Below are 12449 nucleotides of genomic sequence, written 5' to 3'. Positions count from 1 at the left end.
AAGCAGTGCTAGTCTGTAAATGTTAGTTGCCAGAGAAACAGTAGAACATGTAAGAGCAGCAGGCTTCTTGTCTAAGTTAGGATCCCTTCAGACTGAGGTGGCCTTTGTGGAGCTAGAAAGATTTAGATGGATTATGGACACCTGGAGGGGTTTGAATAGAAGAAAGGGAAGGGGTTGAGGTAGAGGGAAAGAGAAGCAGGAAAGAAGGCATAGCACCTAGGTCCTCTCCTGGGCCCTTCAGGATTCCCCCATTTCTAGTCTTCATTCAGGACCATTTCTAGTCTTCATTCTCCTTCAGTTAACATTGTTGTTCTTCATGAACTAGATGGAGTAAGAGGATCAAAATAAAAGTTTTAGAAATTATTTTTTTAATTGAATTTAAATTGTTTTCTGTTTGATTAAATTAGCAGTATTTTAACAGTGATTTTCCTATCCTTTTAAGTTGGCTGTATACATCATTTCAGTTATGTATTAAATGGGTTTATATAGATTAGTCTTAGATTATAAGGACTATTCACATTATAGTTTTTATGAGAGAATAAATTTGAGACATGGAAACATTTGGAATAAAATGTAATGGTAGACTGTTTTCTTATCATTGTTTTAAATTATTTCCCTTGTTATGGCTATATAGTTTACTTGCCTATAGTGAAATACAGTGTGACTTCTTCCCTTTGATTCCATAGTTACTCTTAAATAACTGATCAGAAAGTTCTTAAGTTTTTAGTCCTATCATAAACGATTTTACTTCAAATTTCTTATAATAGCACTTAAAATTATTAATAGTTCTTTTCCATCTGCCTTTTGGTTGGATAATAATTAAGTAGAGCCTTTCTTTTATATTGATTTTCTCACATAAAAAGAGCAAATGAATGAATATAAGATTAAAGGTTTATTCTTATAAATCATCATTATTTTGTGGGGGAGCTCAACCTACATTGCTAAAATAGCAATAAATGAAGATGTTCCTAAGCTCTTTCATTTGTGAGATGGGACCATATAAGATGTGAGCTCCTTAGGAGAAGAGGCTGCTTATGACTTTGGAACCATACTCAGGAAATGGTGCTAAAGGAATTAAGATTTGTACTGAAACTGTCAGAAGGACCTATCTGCAAATCCTCTAGATGAACACATCCTATTATCTGTCTGGTACTGTACACTTTGGGAGGGCATTTCATTATATTCATGGGGTAGAAGTATTTAGAAACAGAAAATTCTCTGCTTTTTTAATAGTTTTATCTCCAAGTATTTTAGTATTTCAAATAACTTATGAAAATTCACTCTAAGTCAGATTGCAAACTATCTTTGCCACCAAAATGTTCATAATTACCCTAGTATTATAGTTTGGCTCTGGACTATCCCCGAGAGGATACTCCAGAATATTGAAAGCTTGGTCTCCAGCTGGTGATGCCACAGGGAGGTGGTGGAAACTTCAGGAGGCTGGGATCTAATTGGAGGAAGTAGATCCTGGAGCATAACTTGAAAGGGAATATCTTGATTATGGCTCTTTTCCCCCTCTGTTTTTTTTGCTGCCATGAGGTGAGCAGCTTTCTTCCTCCATGCCCTTATGCCATGATGTTTCCACTTTACCACAAGCCTAAAAGCAGTGGATCCAGTTGGCTGTGGACTGGAACCTCTGAAATTATGAGCCAAAATAAAAATTTCCTCCTTCAAGTTGTTATTCTCTGGTATTTTGTTACAGTGACAAGAAGCTGACTAATATACCCAGAGTTTGGCAAGAGTTTTGTCCTCCTTCCCCTACTACATTTCAGAAAGCCTTTCTTTTCAAAAATTCTAATAAGAAACTTAATTGCTGGCCAAGATATTTGTCAAGTTACAAAAATTCATTTCTTATAATTTAGCATTTAAGATAAGATTAATTTGGAAGTTAATTTGGGTTAGTATGATATCCATAAATGTTTCTTTTTTATTGTTTTTATAAAATGGATCATTTGATTCATTAAGGATTATTTGTTAGGGATGAATAAAGAAAAACATATACTTTAATTGTTCTACTTTCTAGATTAACTATCAGACGTTTACATAGAAGTGCTTAGTTTTTCTTAGAAAGCATTTTGACTTCTTTAGGAATTTTTTGTTTTGTTCTGTTTTAGATGGACATAATACCTTTATTTTATTTTACTTATTTTTATGTGGTGCTGAGGATTGAACCTAGTGCCTCACACATGCTAGGCCAGTACTCTACTACTGAGTCACAAACCCAGCACCTTTCAGGAATGTTTTTAATAAGATTGTTCTTAATAGTCTAAAAGTAAAAACAACTCAAATATCCATAAACTAATGACTGAATAAATAAATATGTACATCCATATTGTGGAATATTTTTCGACAATAAAAAGAAATGAAGTACTGATACATGATGTGTTGGGAATGAACCTTGAAAATTTCATGCCAAACAAAAGAAGCCAAATACAAAAAGGCCATATGTTTATGATCCCGTTGGTATGAATATAGAACAGGACAACCCTACGGAGACAGAAAGTAGATTGTTGTTGCCTAGGGCTGGAGTGGGTGTTTGTGGGCATGGGATATGCTTGCTAATGGATGTGAGGTTTATTTTTAGGGTGATAAAAATACTAAAATTGAATTTGGTGATGATTATGGAACTCTGTAAATTTACTAAAAGTCATTTAATTGTATACCTTAATAGTTGAATTGTGTGATGTGTGAATTATATCTCAGAAAAGCTGTTATTTTTTTTTTTTAAAGTGTTAGTATTCTCTCACTGGTTTCAGTAATGGAATGGAAGAGATTTTACAGGTATGTAGCATTTTTAGTGAGAGAGATATAACATCTAGTGAGTAAGTGAGTTTATTATCAACTGAGTAAAATTGTGAACATCTCTTTAAAACTTTTATTCAGGTGAGAAAATGATAGGGAATAAATTCTCTATCCCATGAACTTGAAAATATCATTCTATTTATATACCAGGGAGCAAATCTCACAGTTTGAATGTACTAAGTATACTGAATGACTTTTTGAAAAACTCTACTATGTTTCACGAACATATCTAAAATATTTCTGCTATTCAACTTAGAGATGAACTTGCCAACTGGTGTCCAAGTCAACTGTATTACCATAGTTTGCCATAAACCGTGAAAGAGCATCCAAGCAATACAAGTATTGGGAAGATTTGTGGTATTGGTCACTTAATAATTAATCCTGCTTGTATGAAGGAGTAATGAGAAATAAGCATATTTCACAAAATTTCTTCCCTGGAGGTCTCTAGAGAGTACTTGAGCTTCTTTCTTCTGAGATGCAAAGATCGCTGTTGGCATAAGACAATTGAAAGTGGTGCTCTCCAGATGGAGTGCATTATTAGCACAGCACCCATCTTCAGGATAGGCAATGCTCATGCTTACATACTTTAAATGGCATTTTTAATTCTATTAATATCTTATGAATATGTTAATGTAAAAAATACACACTTTATGGATTCATCTAAAATTGTCTTTGACCATCACTTAATCCTATTTCTTTCTGGAGAGGACACTACTGTTTGGTGGGTGTTGTCCTAGCCCCTGAAGTCTCTTTTTCTAACACCTATGTTCTTGTGGAAATATGTAGTTTGGATGTGTGGTTTCTCAAAGAAAATCTTAAATAATAATAGTGTACCTTATTTTTCTACAATTTAATTTTTTCCCTTAAAAATATATCTGGGAGAGCTTTTCATGTCTGAATATGTAGAGTTCTACACGATTCTTTGTAACTCTTGCAGAGCATTTATTATATGCACATATTGCAAAGAATTTGTATGTTTCATCATTGATTTAACTGTTCCTTTCTTGAAGGCCACCTAACTTTTCTCGTATTATTTGCTATTATGAGCAATTAGGCAGTAGAAACCTAGCACGTGATTGCTTGCAGACATGCATGTAGAAAGCTTTGGGATAGAAAAGCAAGGGAAAGAATTGTTGGGTAGAACATGTGCTTTCATACTGCCAGGCTGTCCCCTTGAAAGTCCCACTGTGTCCTCCCACCAGCAGTTTCGCTGCACATCACCATTACTGGATGTCATCAACTTTTCTGTGGTTAAAAAATATCTCCTGGGATGGGAGGTGTAGCTCAGTGGCAGACGCTTACTTAATGCACATGAGGACCTGGGTTTGATCCTGAGTACCACAGAAACAATTAAAAAAAAAACAAACAAACCCACAAGTTCTAATTTGCATTTGCATTTGCATGAGACTCATGAGGCTGAAGAGATTTTTTCATGTTTAACAGCACTGTAACTTCCTCTTCTGCAAGGTATCCTTACATATCTCTTAACTCACTTTTAAATATTGGGTCATCTATTTCTTATTGATTGATGGACATTCTTTATATATTTGGAATGTTAATCTTCTGCCTCATATGGGTTGTAGAGGTCTCCTTCCTCAGTGGCTTATCTTTAGCTTTGTTCATGGTATCTTTTGTCAGGCAGAAGTTTTAAACTTAAGTGTAGTCAAATTTGTCTTTTCTCGTGCTCAGCAACTCCACCATCCTTCTCTCCACTTTAATTCTCTGCCATTGCTCTTTCTCTTTTTTTTTTTTTTAATTTTTAATATTTATTTATTTTTTCTTAGTTCTCGGCGGACACAACATCTTTGTTTGTATGTGGTGCTGAGGATCGAACCCGGGCCGCACGCATGCCAGGCGAGCGCGCTACCGCTTGAGCCACATCCCCAGCCCTTTTTTTTTTTTTTTTTTTTTGAGAGAAAGAGAGAGAGAGAGAAAGAGAGAGAGAGAGAGAATTTTTTTAATATTTATTTTTTAGTTTTTGGCAGACACAACATCTTTATTTTATTTTTATGTGGTGCTGAGGATCGAACCCAGCGCCCTGCACATGCCAGGCGAGCGCGTTACCGCTTGAGCCAACTCCCCAGCCCTGCCAATGCTCTCTTGAAAGTCTTGAATTTTCATTTTTTTTTCTGGGCCACACTAATTATGCAGTCAGTCCTGCTTGTGTGTTATTTTAGGTTTAGGTCTTTAATTACTCTGGAATATTTTGTGAGTATATGATGTGAAGAAGAGATTTAATTATGTTGTATTTTTTAATTTTTTGCAAATGGACAGCCTGTTATTTTGTTGAGGAGGTAATCCTCTTCCCGTCCTTTGGGATGCACCTTGATTATAATTTGAATTCCCTTATATTCAATGGATGGTTCTTGGAGTTTGTGTTCTGTTCTATCAATCTGGACATCTAGCCCTGCACCGGTATTGTGCTGTCTTAATTAGGGTATCTTCACATTTTTTGGTAGTTGTTGTTATTTTATAGGGCAAGACTTTGTTCTATTTGAAACTGCCTGAACTCTCTTATCTTCATTTGCTTTAATTTTTTGTATTAGTTTCTAAGATTCCTTGAAAATTTGTAGATTTGTCAGGGATTATCTTAAATTTATAAATTAACATGGGGAAAAATAATATCTTTATTATATTGAATCATTCTGTTTAGGAACAAGACTTGATGTCTTTCAGTAAAGTTTTAAGGTTTTTTTTCCATAAGAGAATTGTATATCAGGCTTTTAAAATTGTTATTTCTTAAATTTTTTATTAGTTGTAGATAAGACACAATACCTTTATTTTATTTATTTATTTTTATGTGGTGCTGAGGATCAAACCCAGTGCCTCGCATGTGCTAGGTGAGCTCTGTATCGATAACCCACAACTTTATTTCTACTTATTTTTTTCTAGTTGATTATTGCTAATATATATGAGAGCTTATGAACTCTGAGTTTGGTCTTATATTTGACCTTGCTGACATCCTTGTAGATCTAATGGTTTGCCAGTTGTTTCCCTTGGCTCTTCATGTAGACAGTTTAAAAAAATCTGTGAAGATAGTCTTGTATCTTTCTTACTAATATGTGTATTTTATATTGCTTTTTTTTCTTGAGATACTACTTTGTCCATACAAATCTTTTTCTTTAATTGAGAAGCTTCTAGTCTTTCATTATTAAATAAAAAGTTTGCCAGTTGTTTCTTCTAGACCCACTTTTTCCGATTAAGGAAAACTTGTATTTCTAGTTTGTTCAAGAGTCTTTTTTTTTATTGGTTGTTCACAACATTACAAAGCTCTTGACATATCATATTTCATACATTAGAATCAAGTGGGTTATGAACTCCCATTTTTACCCCAAATACAGATTGCAGAATCACATCGGTTACACATCCACATTTTTACATACTGCCATATTAGTGACTGTTGTATTCTGCTACCTTTCCTATCCTCTACTATCCCCCCTCCCCTCCCCTCCCATCTTCTCTCTCTACCCCATCTACTGTAATTCATTTCCCTCCTTGTTTTTTATCCCATTCCCCTCACAACCTCTTATATGTAATTTTGTATAACAATGAGGGTCTCCCTCCATTTCCATGCAATTTCCCTTTTTTCTCCCTTTCCCTCCCACCTCATGTCTCTGTTTAATGTTAATCTTTTCTTCCTGCTCTTCCTCCCTGCTCTGTTCTTAGTTGCTCTCATTATATCAAAGAAGACATTTGGTATTTGTTTTTTAGGGATTGGCTAGCTTCACTAAGCATAATCTGCTCTAATGCCATCCATTTCCCTGCAAATTCCATGATTTTGTCATTTTTTAGTGCTGCGTAATACTCCATGGTATATAAATGCCACATTTTTTTTATCCATTCATCTATTGAAGGGCATCTGGGTTGATTCCACAGTCTAGCAATTGTGAATTGTGCTGCTATCAACATCGATGTGGCAATATCCCTGTAGTGCGCTCTTTTAAGGTCTTCAGGGAATAGTCCGAGAAGGGCAATAGCTGGGTCAAATGGTGGTTCCATTCCCAGCTTTCCCAGGAATCTCCATACTGCTTTCCAAATTGGCTGCACCAATTTGCAGTCCCACCAGCAATGTACAAGAGTACCCTTTTCCCCACATCCTCGCCAGCACTCGTTGTTGTTTGACTTCATAATGGCTGCCAATCTTACTAGTGTGAGATGGTATCTTAGGGTGGTTTTGATTTGCATTTCCTTGACTGCTAGAGATGGTGAGCATTTTTTCATGTACTTGTTGATTGTTTGTTGTTAAAGAGTCTTGACATGAACATACTTTACATTTTATCACATCCTTTTCTCTGTGATGGTTAGTTAATACAATGATATAGTTTTTCTCCTTCCATTTTTTTCATGTTTCAATTGCCCTTATAGAATTTTCTCTCATAAAGTTTCCATTACAATTCTGGAATAATTTCTGATTATTCTTGATATATCAATTAGCCAATATTTTATTTAATCCTTTTGATTCTTTATTCATAGGTATAAATTATCATGGTGTTCTTTTTGTGCTTTGTAATTTTCTGGTTTAAATATCAGGATCATGCTAAACCATACAATACACAGGATGACCTCTCCTCCACCCCTTGATAATGATTCTATCTAGAATGTCAGGAATGCTAAGTTTGAGAAACCCTATGCTAGACTCATGAAATAAATTGAATGTCATTCTGGTTTTTTTCTTATGTTTCTGAATTGTTCATATTACAAAACTTACCTGTTCTTGGAAAGTTGGATATAGTTCACCTAAAATGGCCTGAGTGTGATGCCTTTTAAAGGAATAGGTGTTTGACTACTTTTTTGATATTTTCTAGACCATCTATATCAGTGGCTTTCTTTTTCTTAAGCTAATTTTGGCAATTGTATATTCCTGGGAAAAAATCTCTATTTTGTTTATTATTTCAATCATATTAAAATTATTTTATAGAACATGAACTTAAAAACTAATCTTATTATCTTTTTGAAAGGTATTTTCTCATAGGTATATTGGCTTTATTTGTCTTTGCAAATTACCAGACTTTGTTTTTATAGATCAATTCTACTGTCTTTTTTCTTTCTTAACTTTTCTGTTCTATTTGTTTATTTTTCCCCTTTTATAGTTTTTGGAATTGAAACTGTAGGACACTTTTCATTTTATCTTCTTAACAGATCTGTAAGCATGTAAATTTTCTTGAGTACTACTTTTTCAGTAGCACATAGGTTTTAGCATATAGTATACTTATTCATTTGTAAGCTGTTGGTGATTTCCACTTTGATTTTTCCTTTAACCCAAATGATTTTTGTAAGTGTTTTCCAAATTTCTGCATGTGTAGAATTCTTTTGATTGTTCATATCTATCAGAGAATTTGGCGAGTATGTTTTCTGTTTTGGGAATGTTCATAGGTACTCCTCAGTGGCCTGGTACAAGATCATCATTTGTGAATATACAAAAAACTAAAGCTTGCTAAATTATTATTCAGATGCTCTCATCTAATGAGACCATGTACATGTTATGTCCTAAGAAAATGAGAAGTTACCTATGTATATAAGGGGCTGTATGGAACAGATTATAGAAACCTAAGGACTTGGTATTACGAACACATTGCTCATTATTTTAAAGTGAATAACCTGTTTAACTCTTCCTGTTCCAAACTTTGAGGAATTTATTTGACCCAAGGAAATACTCACAAATATAATGGTGCTTTTCTATATTATTTGTAATAATGAAAAGTCAGAAGTAAATCTCACCTAAAAACTGTTAAATAAAAATCATGTTTTTAAAAGAATAATATTTTGAGGAAAACTATTTCCATTATCTTTATTTGATAGAACAAGATATAAAATTGAATATGGTATATTATATTTGAGAAAAGCAATTAATGTATATTATGTAAATGCAGATAATAAAAGTTTAAATTATCTCTTGAGTGATAGTATAAATTATTTTATTGTAGTCTTCATATTTGTGTATAAAATTATTTCTTTTTTGTATTTGGCTTATATATAAAGAGTATATATATTTGTATATTTTTTTTCTAAATTTTTACATTAATGGTTTATTTTACAATAAAATTTATGTCTTTGGGAGCATCTTTTGCCAAATAATTTACTTTGTCATATTTGTAGAGAACTGAAAATCATGTGAGTGCCTAACATTTAATATTGGAATATCTAATTATAAAGGCAGAATTGCTTTAAATGATCATAGTGGATTTAATCAGATTAAAATTATATCAAATGGTCAAAAAGAACAAGGACTGATATATTTTGTGTTGGAGAGTGCAAGAGGGGAAATAGGTATTCCTGTGGCTGTCAGCAGTAGTATTGGGCAGATGATTGAGGATAGTTTACCCATACATGTTAAAGTTTTGAGTATATTCTTTGACCCAGGAAGTTCTTTGCTATACATTGACCCTATGAAAGTACATAAGGTTTCACTGGGTCTTGTTTATAATAGGGAAAAATTGGAGAAAAAATAATCTAAATATCCTCCAGTATTGGAATTAGTCAAATAAATTGCATTATATCGAAAAAAAAGCCTTAAAAATAAAGGGGAATTTTATGAGTAAGAACATTAAAAACTGTTCAAGATAGATTATTAAGTGAATAAAGAAAGTTGCAAAATACTGTGTATAGTATGATCTTATCTTTGTAAAATAATGGAATGCATCTACACTCATACATTCATAGATGATGCATTGAGAAATATATAAAAGAAATAGTTAACTGCACCTACCTGTGAGCAAAGGGCAAGACATAGGTGACTTCACTTTGTATATTATTATTATTATTAAAATTTTTATAGTAAACATGAATTACTTCAAACACATTTTAATAAAAATAAAATTATAATCATATCATTGTAATCGGACAGTATGCATTTTCTTTCTGTGTGTGGTAATATGCATAGCTGTGTAATAAGAATGTAAAATAGTTAGGATCATTGCCTCTGAGAAAGTAGTTCTCTAAAATTCTTTTTTTCATAGGTATAAGACATTAATGTTGATGGGCAAGGTGGTGAATGCCTAAAATCCCAGCAACTCAGGAGGCTGAGGCAGGAGAATTGCAAGTTCAAAGCGGGACTTAGCAATTTAGGGAGGCCCTAAGCAACTCAGTGAGAACCTGTTTCTAAATAAAATACAGAAAAGGGCTGGGGATGTTCAATCCCTGGTACCAAAAAAAAAAAAAGACATTAATGTTATTTTGAATGGATGGTAGCATAATAATTAATTTTCTAGAAGTCAAATATCTAGAATTTAGTCATTTCTGACTGCAGTGAATTATTGTTGATTTCACTGAAATTTATTCCAAAAGTAGATGTTTAACTTGTCTGAAAAAGAAATTAGATGGGGAAAATTAGTAACTTTGGTGTGAACTTTAAAAAAAATCCCATTTGATTTCCTGTGGAACATAATAAAGTTTGTAATGTTTGCACCATTGTATCTTTTATAGTAGATATAGAGATAAGTTCAGGATCATTTGTCATTTATAATGGGTCATAAGTATCATATGGTGAAAGAGATCCTGGTCAAGTATTTAAATTTTGAGTTGATACCTCATTTTTGTGTAATGTGCTATTGAACTTTAAGATACCTATTCACACATATTAAACTAAGATTTTTGCTTAGTGGTATTTACGACTCTGGAGCAGTTCTTTTAATCCCGTCTTTAAATACATAGCCATAAACTTTAACTAAAAGCCAGGCTAAGAAAAGGATGAGAAATAAACCATTAATTATATATAATTATGAAACTAGATTTGTTAACAGTGTTTGTAGAAATGTCATATCAATTCAGCTTACGTATTCAGTGTTTTTTTGTTTCTACATTTTATTTCTGTAATCTGGAAGTGTACTTTGTGTATAGTAAATGTGCAAATAAGACTGTAATAAAGTAAATTAAAAGTGTAAGCAAAAAATTCCATTTGCAGTGTATTCCCTAAAACTTGGTAAATAGGTTAAAGCCACTGTCTTCTTTAGGATCATTAGCTTATAATTGAAATAAGCAATGTTTTGAATGATTAATCTATATTCATGATACAAAGATCAGAAAGAAGAAAAAGATATATAACTACTGATCTGAAACAGAGATGCCAAACTCTTTGATATAAAAAAATAAAATCAGTGTGAACAGCTTCAAGGTTTCTACTTTTCAATCACTTCCCAACTCAGTGTAAGCATCTGTGTTACATTGCTCCACACCTCTCAGATCTCTGCTGATACTTTGTTTGTGGTGTGTATTTGTTTAATGGACTGCTCAGAATGTATACCTGAGTCAGGGGCAGTGAAACTGCCACATGAGGCTGCTGGTTCCCTTTAGCTGTGGCCCTGTGAAGGTCAATTCTGTGATGCTGGACACCTTTCCATAGCTCACTCCCTGTTTCATTGGGATTAGGTTTCTTTCTACTCTGTCTTCCACTTCCAGAACTTAGAGTCCTGCTGCATTCAGCCTTATGGACCCCGTGATTGTCTTTGGCTTGGTGTGTATCCCCCAGCTTCCCAACCCTGCCCCAGAGCTAGTCCCTGCTCCTGTGCTTTGTACCATCTTCTTACCCTCCACACCCTTGCTTCCACCTTTCTCTCTCCAGGACTTTTGGACATTTCCTTTGAATTCAGAATTATTCCCTATTGTAAAGTGTCTCTTGGCTCCTATTCTCTTTTGCTTCTTTTTTCTACATTTTATTTTTTATTTTTATGTGTTCTTTTTAGTTATACATGACAATAAAGTTTATTTTGACATATTTATACAAACATGGAATATATTTTATTCTGATTAGGATCCCAGTCTTGTGGACATACATGATGTGGAGATTCACTGTTGTGTATTCATGTACATAGGAATGTTATGTCAGATTCATTTCACTGTCTGTCCTATTCCTAACTCAGTTCCTTCCCCTCATTCCCCTTTGTCTAATCTATTAACTTCTATCCCCGTCTTGCCCCCTGCCCACACTTGTTGTGAGTTAGCATCCATACATGAGAGAGAACATTTGACCTTTGGTTTTTGGGGATTGGTTTATTTCACTTACATGATAGTCTCCAGTTCCATCCATTTACCAACAAATGTCATAAAGTCATTCTTCTTTATGGCTAAGTAATATTCCATTGTGTATATAAATCACATTTTCTTTATCCATTAATCTGTTGAAGGGCACGTAGGTTGGTGCCATAGCTTAGCTGTTATGAATCATGCTGGTATAAACATTGATGTGGTCTTTTCCTTCTTTTTACTGCAGATCATGTTGAACAAGCAGCCAATGCCTGCTGTTTAAACTTTTCAAATCATTTTCCTTTCCACCAATGTACTAAACTAATCCTTTCTTGCTCTGGCCTTTCAGCAGCATTAATATTGCATTTATGTTGCTGACTGTGTTATTCATGAAAAATTGTTTTTTCTTCTTGGTTTCTAACACTATCCACCCTAATTCTCTTCCTAGCCTCGTAGCCAGTTCTTCCCAGCTTGCTCAGCTGGTTACTTTTCCTTCTGCTGTCTAATTGTAGGCATTCATTGTGGATCTGCTCTTATGCCCATCTTCTTCTTTATTGGCATCTTCTCCTTTGCAGAGCTCCCATTAGCAGCAGATATCACCTTTTCCATCATGGTCCTGTCCCTGCATACTTACCTGACTATCACTACTGTGCCTCACCTAGTTAATGATCATTAATTTGGGGGCATCA

At 33.9% G+C, this 12449-nt stretch overlaps 1 protein-coding gene across 3 annotated transcripts in view; it reads left to right on the top strand.

Moving 5' to 3' along the window:
• PLCL2 (phospholipase C like 2) overlaps nt 1-12449 on the top strand; it is a 178095-nt gene that overhangs the window by 56085 nt on the left and 109561 nt on the right. The window lies entirely within an intron of this gene.

The sequence above is a fragment of the Spermophilus citellus genome, assembly GCF_964194105.1.
Source record: "Spermophilus citellus genome assembly, chromosome: 3".
Lineage (NCBI taxonomy): Eukaryota > Metazoa > Chordata > Mammalia > Rodentia > Sciuridae > Spermophilus > Spermophilus citellus.
This window is presented reverse-complemented; position numbering and strand designations above follow the sequence as displayed.